The sequence below is a fragment of the Herpailurus yagouaroundi genome, unplaced genomic scaffold, assembly GCF_014898765.1.
Source record: "Herpailurus yagouaroundi ecotype Mexico unplaced genomic scaffold, PumYag 140, whole genome shotgun sequence".
NCBI lineage: Eukaryota > Metazoa > Chordata > Mammalia > Carnivora > Felidae > Herpailurus > Herpailurus yagouaroundi.
Window position 1 is genome coordinate 37274319 of NW_024412395.1, and position 13588 is coordinate 37287906.

The window sequence follows — 13588 nt, forward strand, 5'->3', positions numbered from 1 at the left end:
GTCTGCTGCATGACCCTGGGCAAATCACCTACCTTAATTTGGTACATGACTTGGCTTCATTTTTATGATCTAAAAAATGGAAATAAAGTGCCACTGGCTCTAGAGGGTTATTGTTAGGATTAGATGAGAGAGAAATGTTAAATATTTAAAAGAATGTTTGGCAAGGGCACCTGGGTGGCTCAGTTGGTTAAGCAGCCTTGATCTTGCAGTTCGCGAGTTTGAGCCCTGCGTCAGGTCTGTGCTGACAGCTCAGAGCCTGGAACCTGCTTCAGATTCTGTGTCTCCCTCTCTCTCTGCTCCCACCCTGCTCGTGCTCGCTCTCTCTTTCTCTCAAAAATAAATAAACATTAAAAAATAAAAATAAGTAAATAAAAGAAATAGTAAGAACTATATGTGTCAGCAAATTTATTCTTACCTTTATTTATAATTATTTATAGATCCCATAGTTTGTATTTATTTTTTCTGTGTAGTCAACTTTATTTTTTTATTTTTTTTTATTTTTTTTTTCAACATTTATTTATTTTTGGGACAGAGAGAGACAGAGCATGAACGGGGGAGGGGCAGAGAGAGAGGGAGACACAGAATCGGAAACAGGCTCCAGGCTCTGAGCCATCAGCCCAGAGCCCGACGCGGGGCTCGAACTCACGGACCGTGAGATCCTGACCTGGCTGAAGTCGGACGCTTAACCGACTGCGCCACCCAGGCGCCCCTGTAGTCAACTTTAAAAGAGAACACATCCATCAGTTGTTTGCTTTGGGTACCGGGAAGGAATTGTGTTTACCTCCCTCAGTTTTTCTAGCCCCCCCCCCATCCTCGTTTTGTATTAGACCTAGAATCACAATAGAACCAAAACAAAAAGCCTTTAGCCCCATTTTCTCCTTCTTCTTTTTTAATCCCCATTTTCTTCGTATGTATTCCTGTAGTTTAGATCTATATGCTGCTCCTTTGGGATCATCTCCTGTTCTGACTATTTGACTGTAATAGTTGTTCAGTCAGGAATAATGGATAGCTGCTTATATGTGTCTTTGATAAAAGAACCTACTACCCATTTACCCATCATCTGATATTTCCAGGGTTTTAAAGAGTCGTTTCTTTGTTTTTTGACAACTGCTCCTCTGTTGTACTGTTTCTAGTCTTCTTGTCTCCCAGTTGTCTACAATGATATAGAAAGTGCTGCTGGAGACAAAAGAGGAATCATCACCTGGGGTGGCATGATTCAGTGTGGCTTGGGTGAGGGACTTCAGCAGAGTGGTGGCTTCTGCGCCTTGGTTCTGGTGTCTCCAATGTTGTTCCAGGTAATATTGCCAGTTTTAGCGGTTGTGTATCTACGTGGCGTTTTTGAGCAAATAGCTTCAAAGAAGGGCGAAGAAAGTCCTAGATTGCATGTTCCTAATCATGATTTTATCCTTCAGTTTGAGCTAAATTATGTATCTCTCTAATCCTAATTCCAAAAATCTAAGATTTAAATTCTGGCTATTAAAATACATACTTATACGTGGGGTTAGCTGACATTGTTTTCTTTGTCAAAGATTTGAAATCAGAATGAAACCGTTAATTAAAACATCTCATTAACAAGCTATCTATAAAAATAAAGATATGTTGTGACATGGAAATGAAATGTAGTCAAGATTAATACTGAATTTGAGCTGGAGTGTAATAAAAAGTGAGTAAATAATGTTGATTACATTGTAGGTGAATAATAATGGTGTTCCTGCTACAGAAAATTGCTACTTTATTATTTTTGAACACAAGAAAAAATTTAAAAAGAGTGCAGGAAAGGTTATGAAATCTAAGAGTTGTGATAGTATCTAATTAGTATTAAAATGCATTCTATATTAAGGTATTCAAGCTTATTTTTTAAAAGCCTTTATGTTTCTAAGAAATATTTCAGGGTTTGGAGGGGCTGTTTCAAAACCTGGAAGCCTAGAATTTTAGTAGCTATGATTTTTCTCAAGATAGCTTAATTTTTTTAAGCATTGGTTTTATTTATAAAATAGTAAAAATAAAACCTACTCTAAAGGGTAGTTTTTCAGACGCCATGAAAGTTAACACATGAAAAATAGCACAGCACAGCATGGGGCACAAAAGATTAGTAAAGACTGCATCCAGGGGTACAGGCTTGTGAAATACCTCTAAAGAAACAGTTATGAGGGTTTCAAATTAACTGAAAAGTCCAGATGTAGTTAAAATCTAATCAAGTGAATTTACTGTAGAGCTATTTCTGATACTATGTCACTTGCTTTGCTTGTGAGTCACACAGAGTTTTCTTAATTTTTTTTCCATTGTCCACATTTGCAGAAATGTTGTTTCCCAATTGTCTAGCAAATATTTCACATTATGGTAATGTTACAAAGTAGTCAAATGAGTAAGAATGAAGGAGAAACCATATTCTCCCATATTCTCATGATTAATTTTCTTCTGAATCTCTCATCAGATAATAATAGCTAGGATTCACCTCACCCGATGTGGCAAGTGCCAGGTATGATGCCATTTACATAGCATTCAATCCTGTAAACAAGGTGTTAGCCCCATTTTATTGATGAATAACCCAAAACAAAGGGAGTTAAGGAATTTATTCATGTCCACATACTAAAAAGTAATAGCATTGAAGTTGAAATCTGGGTCACTTTGACTTGAAGCCATAGTCCCAACTTGAGAAATATTTACCAATGTTTGACATGTTCCTAACCTCATTAAACATTGTACATAATAGTCTATAATATAAAGGATTTACACATTATCAATTTTCCATTGTTACATTGTTTGAGTTTTTCTATATTTTAATGTAAAATTCTAGGAAATCCCCAAGTTACAAATGGATTATGTCCCAAAAGCTCATTGCCAAATCAGTTTTTCAAGATGAGGATAAGAATTAAAATTTAAAATTGTCTTTAACTGGTGAATGATTTTAAAAATTGAGGTGAATGTGCAGTATTCTGTAAAAATCCTGTCCTACCAGACTAAGCAGGGGCTGAAAGGAAGTGATGGGAATTCGGGGCAGGATATCCTTCTTGTGTTTGGTGCCCTGAGCCTGAGGTGGCTCCATTGCTGGAATGGTGTAAGTGGCTGGATCAGAGCAGACATTTGAGGAGCAGAACAGCCTTGGACTAAGATGAAGTAGAGATCTGGTGAACGTGACTTTTCTGTACTCATACATAGAGTGTCTGTGAGTCTTTTTTTTTTTTTTTTTTCTGTTTCAGAAAACATTTGAGTAACATGTTGAAATGATTTAAAATCTGTCTTTTCCTTTTCTTGGTTAATTTGTAAATAGTAGTACAGGGATCATTTCAAAGTGGGCACATCCCATGAATTACAAATTGGAACAAGGTAACTAAGATTATATTTTTACTTTGTAAATTCTTGGCATCTAGATTTCTGGAATTTTTCAACTAAAGGGCCATGATATAACTAGGTTTAAATTATGTTTTAATTGATATTCAATCAACCTCGTAACTGCTTGTTATATTCAAATGATAGTGATGGTGTGAAACATGGGCATGTTACAATCAATTTATTTTGAAAATGTTTATGTATCATACACAAATTAAAGAAAATTAAAGATTTGTCACGTTTAAAGTGATTACCAATTTAGAGACTAGGGCTTTGAAAAATTTGTTGGTTAATGTGTTACAAACAGAATCACGTAAAAGAGACATGGGAAATTTACTAAATAAAATGCAAATGTTCCAATGCTTTTAAACCACATCAGCATATAGAGAAGTATAGGAGAATAAAAACATGTTCTGCATCCATATTGCCTAGTTCAAATCCTACTCCAGCTGTTTTCTAGGTAATGTGCCTTTTATTAATTGAAAGGATATATTAAAAAAAAAATTGGAAGGTGATTAAGAGATGCTTAAATAGAAAACAGTTCTGTCCCATTCCGAATTCATGTTATTTCTCTCAGGAACTTTAGAGATCCTAAGATTTGATTTTCCCCTACTTGCGAGCCAACAAGTGAGCCAGCCACCATCACATGAGTTCTGGCAGAAGACTCAAGACGCCTGGGTCAGAGACAAAGAACTTTATTATTCTTGGCACAGCAAGAAGCATGAACATCAACATATTTGCCTGTCCCCCTTGCCTCCCAAGTCCCATTGAGGCCATGCAGTGGGCCCATATGCAGTGGGTTTGTTTCACAACTGAAGGACCCAGGGCCAAATCATGTTTTGAGCAAGCAGCAAACATTATAGCAAATGGCAAAAAACAGATTCCCCTTACACAGAAAAGCATGCAGTTACATGGCTGTCACACTCTAGTGGACTTGGCCTACTCAATTGCTTATGTGACAAGCTAGAAAAACTGCTCAGTATCAGGAGACGGGTAAGCTTTCCAGTTTGGCTCACTCAGCAAGAATATGCAGGGATGCTCAGAGCCCTGGCAGACTGCCTCTCCCCAAAACCACCTCTTAGCCCTACACAGCCTTAGCCGAGATCAAATTTTCACATGAGAGTGCCACTGGGTGGGCCATTCTGATTAATTGTATCAGTAGAGAGTAGACCTGTATTTGTTCAATTTGTCTCATGCAACATTTAATTAAAGCTTCTGTCAACAATTCTGTAAGTGGCAGGATGGAGCCAGCCTGCAGTACTGACCTCAATCCTGACCCCCAGGGTCCCAGACTAAGCAGGCTGAAGAAACCCCCAAAACATAAAGGTATGTACTTTAGGACACATGACTTCCTCTTTAAGCATCTGTGCTGACCTTTGCACTTTTTCAGAGGCATTAATCCAGGTATAGCAACGTCGAAGTGACTGCACAGGTTTCACTTTGGTCTTGAGAGAGGGATATGTAGGACAATACTGTTTTCCATAGCAGTTCTGGCCAGTGAGTTGAAGCTGACCTGAATGCCTTCTGTGTCCAAAATGGTATCATTGATCATTTCAGCTGAGGTCCAGAGACACATTCTTTTACTACCTGTTCTGACTGGATGGCTCCCATTGTTGGGATAACCACCCAATGAATGCACACACAGGGATTTATCCCTTCTGGGAACTCCCCAAGTAGCTTAGAGTACCCTATTCCAGAGAGATCTTCACAGTCACCTGGGAGCCACAGGATCTGCTGGTGGTGTTTTCTTAAACATTTGAAGAGCTCTTTTGATCACTCCTTAGGTGCACACTGGGGCAAGTTCATGCAAGTTAATATGTAGCTTCCCCAGAAGTAGTTCAGTCCCAGGGGCACACAGGTGCCCCTGGAAGGAGAGTATTGTAGTTGTTGTTCGCTACAGATATGACCTACATCAGTCAGGGGACACAGGTTAACAGTCTCCAAAGTGCCCTCCTGGCCAGCTGGTAAATATTAGTTTTCCCAAATCTGGTTCAGCTGTGTCTTTGGAGAGATTACATGACGGCAGTCACACTGACATATAGTATTTGTCACCCTGCTGGGTGGCATTCTTCTATCCCCCGTCATGACCCGGTGGTGAAGATGGGAATAGAGGTGGAAAGACATTTAGAGGTGTTGACAGGCATTTTGTGTGGGACCTGCAGCATCTGGGATCACTCGCTAATGTTTCTGATTGACTTCTCAGTCAAGTTGTAGAGACTAAATATCAAGTCATGGTCACCACCATTTGGTGGGACATGGCAGGTCTAGGAGTCATTTAATAAGCAGCTTGTTGTCTTTTGTGAAAGATGCGCTGGGATGTTTTCCTTTGTGAAAAAGCTTCCAGGTCGGTTCTAAAAGACAAAAGATCATTAGTCTCTCTGCCTGCTCTGTACTCACCCCGTCCCCAATCCTACGGTGTTCCCTCCCACATGTCAGAATTGTTGCTCTCGCTGTACTCCCCAAAATTAGCATTTCCCATTCTAGTAGCTGTAAATTTGCCTGTTCTCCAGTCATCATCTCCTTGTACCCAGACCTTTCAGCTGGAGTGTTAGATGCAAGAGGGATAAGAGCATCTTAGTAAAATTTACTGAGATGCATTATTGCCCTCCCTCCTACCTTGCCTCACATGGGTCTCTGTCATGGACTAGAGAGGACTAGTATGTGCAGCTTAGTAATTATTATCTTCATGACTGTAACAACACAGCAAGAGGATTCGGGTGGCTGAACCAGAATTAAGTTTGAATTCTGTGGGCCACCATTTGGCCAGGTTGCCACCCAGCATATGTACCAGGCTGACCTGAGGCTGTTGTTAGGGCATAAAAAAAGAAGCAATGTGGCCAGGAAAGATAGAATGCAATCCCAGATTTTCAAAATAGGTCAGTACAACTCCTCAACACTGTGATCCTGGTCACTGCTCAGGAGATGACCAGGAAAAGAGCCACTTTGGAGAACTGCCACATTGGGTGACCAAACTGCCTTAAGTAAGGTACGTGGATCAGGAAAAGTGAGGGTGGTAGAGTCAGAAATATTTTCAATGCATTAAAAAAAATGCCCCTTCTTCATGACACTGGCATTTCAGGATGAAAGAAGTGTGAAATGTCCATCAAATACCTTGAATGGTTGAATCAATGCTGGGTGGCCTTTGTGACAAAAGGTGCACCATCGTCAGACAGCAAATGCGTGAATCTTGAAGGCTGAAAATACGACATAATTTAGTTTCGCAGGACACAGTGATGCGGCGGGAAGGTGGTTGATCAGACAGGAATAGTAATAGCTTCCCGCTGCCCTCCCTCCAGCATATTTAAGCACCCCTGCAGGCTGCAGGTAGGTGCACCCAGGAGTGGACATCTTAGCGAGGAACAGAAAGGCGGCAGAGAAAGAAAATCTCTAACTGCTGATAAATGTACCCAGTTCTTTCTCCTGATGCCACCACTCAGGTAAGTAAGAATGGCAAGAGGCATTTTCCCAATACCTCTGAGAAATTAGAACTTCATTTCTGTAGGCAGAAACCTGGGGAAAGGGGTCAGTGACCTCACCTACAGCAGTGCTGTGAAAATGACGAGGCTAGAGGTCGCTAATTAATGTAAGATAATTAGGTTAATTACCAAACTGAGGGGCAAAGTGAATTTCTACAAAGCAATGATCAGAAACACTCATACAGGGCTGAGAAAAAGTAGCATTGGATTGACAGAAAGTAGTCAGGTTTTTGTTTAACCTCCTTATACTACAAAAAGCCTTAGTTTGGGATTTTTCCTTCATTCGCTGGTTTTCCATCAGAAGCAGAGGGGTCAGTTAGTTGTCTCTTTTATGAACTGTGAGCCAGAACCCAAAGTCATCTTGGTTTATATATTCATATAGAGCAATAACATACTTTGTAGAATAGTGTCTTATCCACCATAATATTTTTTTTGTCCAATATTCAAAGAGCTGGCATTGCATGCTTACTTCATACAAGATATGAAGTAGTTCATATTCATAGTTCATACTTTATACATAGTTCATACTTCATAGTTCATACTTTATACCTTTGTATGAATTTTTATAAAGAAATAACTATTTCCCATAATGCATATGATATTACACATCATTAAAAACTACAGATATACACACATACATACATACATACACATTTATTTTGTTTACATTTTTCCAAAATTTAGTTCAGTACCACATAAATGAAACATTTATATGTTTAGGGCACTAAATATGGTTTTTAAAATTATTAAGACGTGTTCTCTAAGGTCGGGGAGTAAGAAAAATAGGCAAGACAAGGGCACATTAAAAAAACATATCCTGGGGCGCCTGGGTGGCGCAGTCGGTTAAGCGTCCGACTTCAGCCAGGTCACGATCTCGCGGTCCGTGAGTTCGAGCCCCGCATCAGGCTCTGCGCTGATGGCTCAGAGCCTGGAGCCTGCTTCCCATTCTGTGTCTCCCTCTCTCTCTGCCCCTCCCCCGTTCATGCTCTGTCTCTCTCTGTCCCAAAAATAAATAAACGTTAAAAAAAATTAAAAAAAAATATCCTATTAGGGACACCTGGGTGGCTCAGTCAGTTAAGTGTCTGACTCTTGATTTCAGCTCAGGTCGTGATTGAGCCCCACATCAGGTTCTGTGCTGATAGTGTGGAGCCTGCTTGGGATTCTGTCTTTCTCCCTCTCTCTCTTTTCCTCCCCCACTTGTGCAATAAATAAATAAATAAATAAACAAACAAATTTAAAAAAACATATCCTATTAGATAGGATATCAGAAATGCAATTATTAAAGCAATTAATGAGGTAAGATATTATATACTTAAAAAATACAATCATAAGACTAAACAAGACAGTTAATCAAAGCAGAAGACCAGTGGATTCAGCATGTCTTAAACCTGGCTTTCCAAATAAATTTATATTAACATAATCATTAAATGGTACTACCACAGTTGGTTTACTCTTTGAAAAATATCCAAAAATGTACTAAAGTACAGATGAATTAAGAAAATAGAAACTAAACCAAAATTAACGAGATGGGCATCTAATTTCAATATTTATTTGAGCTCATTGCAGCTAAGTCATTTATTAGACCAGTAAAAAGAAACTATAATAGATACAGGCCAAGATCTAAATACATAAAACTTTCTTTCCTGGGGCGCCTGGGTGGGTCAGTCCGTTAAGCATTGGACTTCGGCTCAGGTCATGATCTCAAGGTTCATTGAGTTCAAGCCCTGCGTCAGGCTCTGCTGACAGCTCGGAGCCTGGAGTCTGCTTCAGATTCTGTGTCTTCCTCTCTCTCCCCTCTCCCACTCACACTCTGTCTCTCTGTCTCTCTCTCAAAAATAAATAAACATTAAAAAAATAAAAAATAAGATAAAACTTTCTTTCCTGGCAAGTGCTTTGATTTCATAGCCTTATAAAACTTCGTCAGAAGGAAGACATTTTATTTGCTATTGTTCACGTATAGCCCTTTCCTTCTCCAAGTTAAATGTTATTTTAGAACATTTTGTTGTGTTACTTTCTGCATTATGTTGCCCAGAGTGGAAGTAGGAGGACTAGGTTTGTTCCTTTGTGGGATAAAGTGTGGACAACTTTCTTCACTTTTATATATTTATTATATTTATTGCATATTTAATAAGTGTGAATGAAACACTAAATACAGATAAATAATAACCCATTTAAACCCAGCTATATAAACTATCTTAACCATTCAAGTTAAATGTACTTATCCTCTATTAAAAAAAATTTCCTTTTGGAAAAAAAAATAAAATAAAATAAAATAAACCCAGCTATAGTCCAGTTGAGGTGAAGGACCCCAATGGGGAAAGGCCATGGTGTACTCCTTCAGAGCCTTGTGGAGAAGAAGTGTGTGTGGGGGCATCTCCTTCCCCACCCCTTTTAGATCTTCTGGAGTGCTTGGTCAAAAGAGAGATAGGAGATACAGTAGGTGTTAAATAACAGGTAATGTTAAATGTGATACGGATGAGAGGGTGGGTTTTATTTTTTTTTTATTTTTCATTTTTTATTTATTTTTATTTATTTATTTTTTCAATATATGAAGTTTATTGTCAAATTGGTTTCCATACAACACCCAGTGCTCATCCCAAAAGGTGCCCTCCTCAATACCCATCACCACCCTCCCCTCCCTCCCACCCCCCATCAACCGAGAGGGTGGGTTTTAAATTGGATCCATGTGTGTTTGGAGTCTTTGCCAATGAAGTAGCTTTCTCAGGAAAGATAAGAGTGTTTGGGGGACAGTTTTCAACTGTATTTCAAGCCTCTCCGTCACTTCTTGGAGAGTAGCAGCTTTGTCTCCCTTTGGCCCCTGTCAGCTAATGTGAGATCCCACCCCCCACAACATCCATTGTCCCTTGTCATCCTACCAGCATGAGTTGCTCCGGCAAGACTGTCTTCTTGAGGAATGTCCAGGTAAGAAGCAACTGTTAGTGTGCTTTACAGCCATCTTAGAGAAACGGGATACCAGAGGGGGAACTGTGGGCTTGAAGCAGAGACTGGTGGTATTTATCCAGTTTTGCCACACTTAACTAGCTTGGTAGAAGGATCTAGCCCCTGTTGCTTGCAGTTCTCTTTTAAAAAAAATACAGCCCCCTTTGGGTTTTCATAAAAGTTGTTCCTCTGGTGTCAATTGTTGGGCAAAGGAAAAAGTTCCATTCAGCAGCCTTTACTACTAGATAGTGACAATTAAATAGAAAATTCTCTAAGAGGAAAAACATTTAATTTACCAAATTAAAAACACAAAATGCTTTGAAATAACCTTTAAATGTTGACCTTTTTTTAAAGGACATTGCAAAAAATAATTGGGTGGCATTTATTTATTCCTTTCATAAATGCTTATTGACTGTGTATAATACAAAATTTGAATGCCATTGTCCTGGACTAAAGGAATCAATATTAAAAAGGGAAAACTTTGTTCAAATTGATGTAAAAAAAAATAATTCCATTCTAATCAAAAGCCTAGTAGACCTGAACAGGAGCATATTTATATAATCAATGAAATTTTGACAGACAACCTTGTCACAGTGTGTAGGACACAGAATGTATTCTATTTGTTAGTTGTAAAAGAAGAATAAGGACCAAAATTGTAACAAATAGGTGTACATGTATATATGTAATATATAATTTTATACTTTAGTTTGTATATTTGTACTTTTAATTTTAAAACAATTGGGGCGCCTGAGTGGCTTAATCGGTTAGCGTTCTGCTTTGGCTCAGGTCATGATCTCGCGGTTTGTGGGTTCAGAGGCTGGAGCCTGCTTCAGATTCTGTATCTCCCTCTCTCTCTGTCCCTCCCCACTCACGTTCTATCTCTTTCTCTCTCTCTCAAAAATAAACATTAAAAAAAAAGCCTTTAAAGCAACCTTAAAAAACCTCTATCTAAGCTTTCCTAGTGTATCATGACTGTTTGTTTACATTGTGAAAACTACAGAATCTTTTGAATTCTATTGAGAAGACAAATTAGAAATTTTCTAGAGTTGTTTTATATTTCTTATAGAACATTGATTTCACAGTAAGACAGTGGATCTCCAGGGCAATGGTGAGTCTCCATGTTAACCCCCTGTTTCAGACTAAAGAATCTTTTTTTAATAACACATCTGGGATCTTTCTGTTTTCTCATTCCTGTAGGCATGGTACAATATTGGAAGTTGATATGAACTATACAGAATTTTGTTTCAATTTATTATGGTTCTCCATAACCCGGTGAAGAGATATTAAAATAGTTTGTCTATAATTTTCTTTGCCAGGTCGCATGCCAGATTGTCTGTCATAGGATACAGTGAAACTAGAAAAAATGAAAAATTCTTCATTATAGATATGGATATTAATAATCTGAACCAATATTTATTGAGCACTTCCTGTGAGTCTTAATATATATTATTGCTTTACTTAAAAAATTTTTAATGTTTATTTTTGAGAGAGAGAGAGAGAGACAGAACAAGAACAGGAGAGGGGCAGAACAAGAGGGAGACATAAAATCTGAAGCAGGCTCCAGGCTCCGAGCTGTCAGCACACAGCCCATGACGGGGCTTGAACTCACGGAGCCGAAGATGGACGCTTAACCACTGAGCCCCCCAGGGGTCCTATATTAGTGCTTTACATTCAGTGTCTTCACTAATCTAGGTAGTATCCACAAAATAAGTATTATTATTATCATTCTTGTTTTTCAGAGGCAGGAATTGATGTTAGTAAGGGCTTGGTGTTAACTTACGACTTCAGGTTGCATAGCTAGTAAGTAGGTGAAACTCACACTTATAAGTGCTGTGTTGGATAGCTAAGGAGTATCTTTTTTTGTTTTAATTTTTTTAACGTTTATTTTTGACACAGAGAGAGAGAGAGAGAGACAGGGCATGAGTGGGGGAGGGGCAGAGAGAGAGGGAGACACAGAATCTGAGGCACACTCCAGGCTCCCAGACGCAGGCACAGAGCCCGACGCAGGGCTCAAACTCACAGACCGTGAGATCATGACCAGAGCCCAAGTCGGACGCTCAACCCACTGAGCCACCCAAGCACCCCAGGAGTATCTTTAATATATGTACTAGTCAACAGGGCAGACCACCCCCTCTTTTTAAGCCTATTTGCCCACATTAGGAACCAGCTTGTAGCTGTCCCCGTCTTTTCTGCCTGACACAGTCTTTTCCAAGTGCTAACGACGCGGAGCCCTCTGAATCCTCTACCTGAAGAACAGCTGCTGAGAACCCACCGCCCATGACCTCTGTAAGATAGCAAATGGTATCCGTGGTCCTCTGAGATGTGCTCCACTTATTTCCCAAACGGGCTTTTTTATCATACCTGGAATTGTGGACCAAAGTCACCCTTCCGTCATCTGATACCTCCTACACTCTATTTGGCACAGTTTACTTCTTTTAGGATCCAAAGTTGCATTCACCCTTTCCCCTTTTCTCTTACATGTTCTTGCCCACTTCAGTGAATTCTGGTAGAGTGTAGGTTTAGAAAGATTTCCTAATGAGCCGCTGCTCAAGACAAATCTGTTATTATTTAGAGCCAGTTTTATACATTTTATAACGTTTGCTCAGCAGAAAATGAAATAACATGGGTGTGATGTTAACATCATCCAGGGAGCTGAATCAGACTTCACATTAGAGATTGAAATATGTAACTCTTCTTATTCATCTTGTAAGCTCAACCTTTTTGCTCTAAGGACAAAATGTTAAGACTGGGGAAGGGCTTGAGTTATAGACTCTGATGGTGGCAGCTGGAATCTTCCTCATATAGAAATAATATAAACGCATTGTCCCTCCAACATTATATTCCAAAATGGAGCTTACTTGCCCCAGATAAATAGTCACAACTTGTAGCTTTTAAAAATGTGTAATTAACGGGTAATGCAGTTGCCATTCCCTGGGCAATGACTGCATGTCACGTTAGCTAAACTCTGTTACCAGTTCTGGTCTCATCACATTCTCTCATGGCCTGTCATTAATGCATCAACACTTTTGTTAGGATTATCACCCGGTACACTTTTTTTTTTTTTTTTTAAGACACAGCTTGACTTTTTAAATTAAATTTAATGATTTCTCTTGTTAGGGGTGCCTGGGTGGCTCAGTTAAGCGTCCGACTTTGACTCAGGTTATGATCTCATGGTCCATGAGTTCGAGCCCCACATCGGGCTCTGTGCTGACAGCTCAGAGTCTGGAACCTTCATCAGATTCTGTGTCTCCCTTTTTCTCTGCCCCTCCTCTGCTCATGCTCTATCTCTCTCTCTCTGTCTCTCAAAAATAAATAAACAATAAGTAAATAAATAAATAAATAAACAAATGTAATGATTTCTTTTGTTTAATACTTAAGTATCTGACTTTTTACATAGGATGACATAGCTCTACTCCCAGGGGACAAATGTAATTCCATGAATTTCTAGCAAAGTTTTCAAATATACAGTGCCTGGTATAATAGTGCTATAAGTCACAGTGAATTTGTAGAATATGAAAGTAATGTATAATAAGGGAGGAAATCCTTCAATATATTAAGTTGATGAAAATTATTTTTGCTTACTTTTTAGTCTTTTCCTTTTACAATTATCTGAGTAGCAGTGCCTTCCAAGGCCTTCAGATGAAAATTTATAATCAATGATGGTATGTGCATCATCTTGGAAGGTGGCCACCCAGGAACGTTTTAGAATCTTTGTTAAACCCTCAGAATAAAGTGAAAACAAGAGGATTTGTTGTAAGATAGACTGTTTCACAAAATAGTTTCAGAGCCAGAAAGCCATTCTGGAAAAGATCACAGCCATAAATAGGTAAGACAGTTAAAGC

General features: G+C 39.0%; 1 protein-coding gene and 1 long non-coding RNA gene across 4 annotated transcripts in view; one reads left to right on the top strand and one right to left on the bottom strand.

Annotated features, from left to right (window-relative positions):
• The window catches only part of KCNJ3 (potassium inwardly rectifying channel subfamily J member 3), a 154308-nt gene that overhangs the window by 103393 nt on the left and 37327 nt on the right, over positions 1–13588 (top strand). The gene's annotated exons all lie outside the window — the stretch shown is intronic.
• LOC121030577 (uncharacterized) lies at positions 711–7619 on the bottom strand. Its single transcript, XR_005790301.1, has 2 exons — positions 6442–7619; positions 711–5681 (listed from the first exon to the last, which is right to left on the bottom strand). It is a non-coding gene; the product is annotated as an uncharacterized LOC121030577 (long non-coding RNA).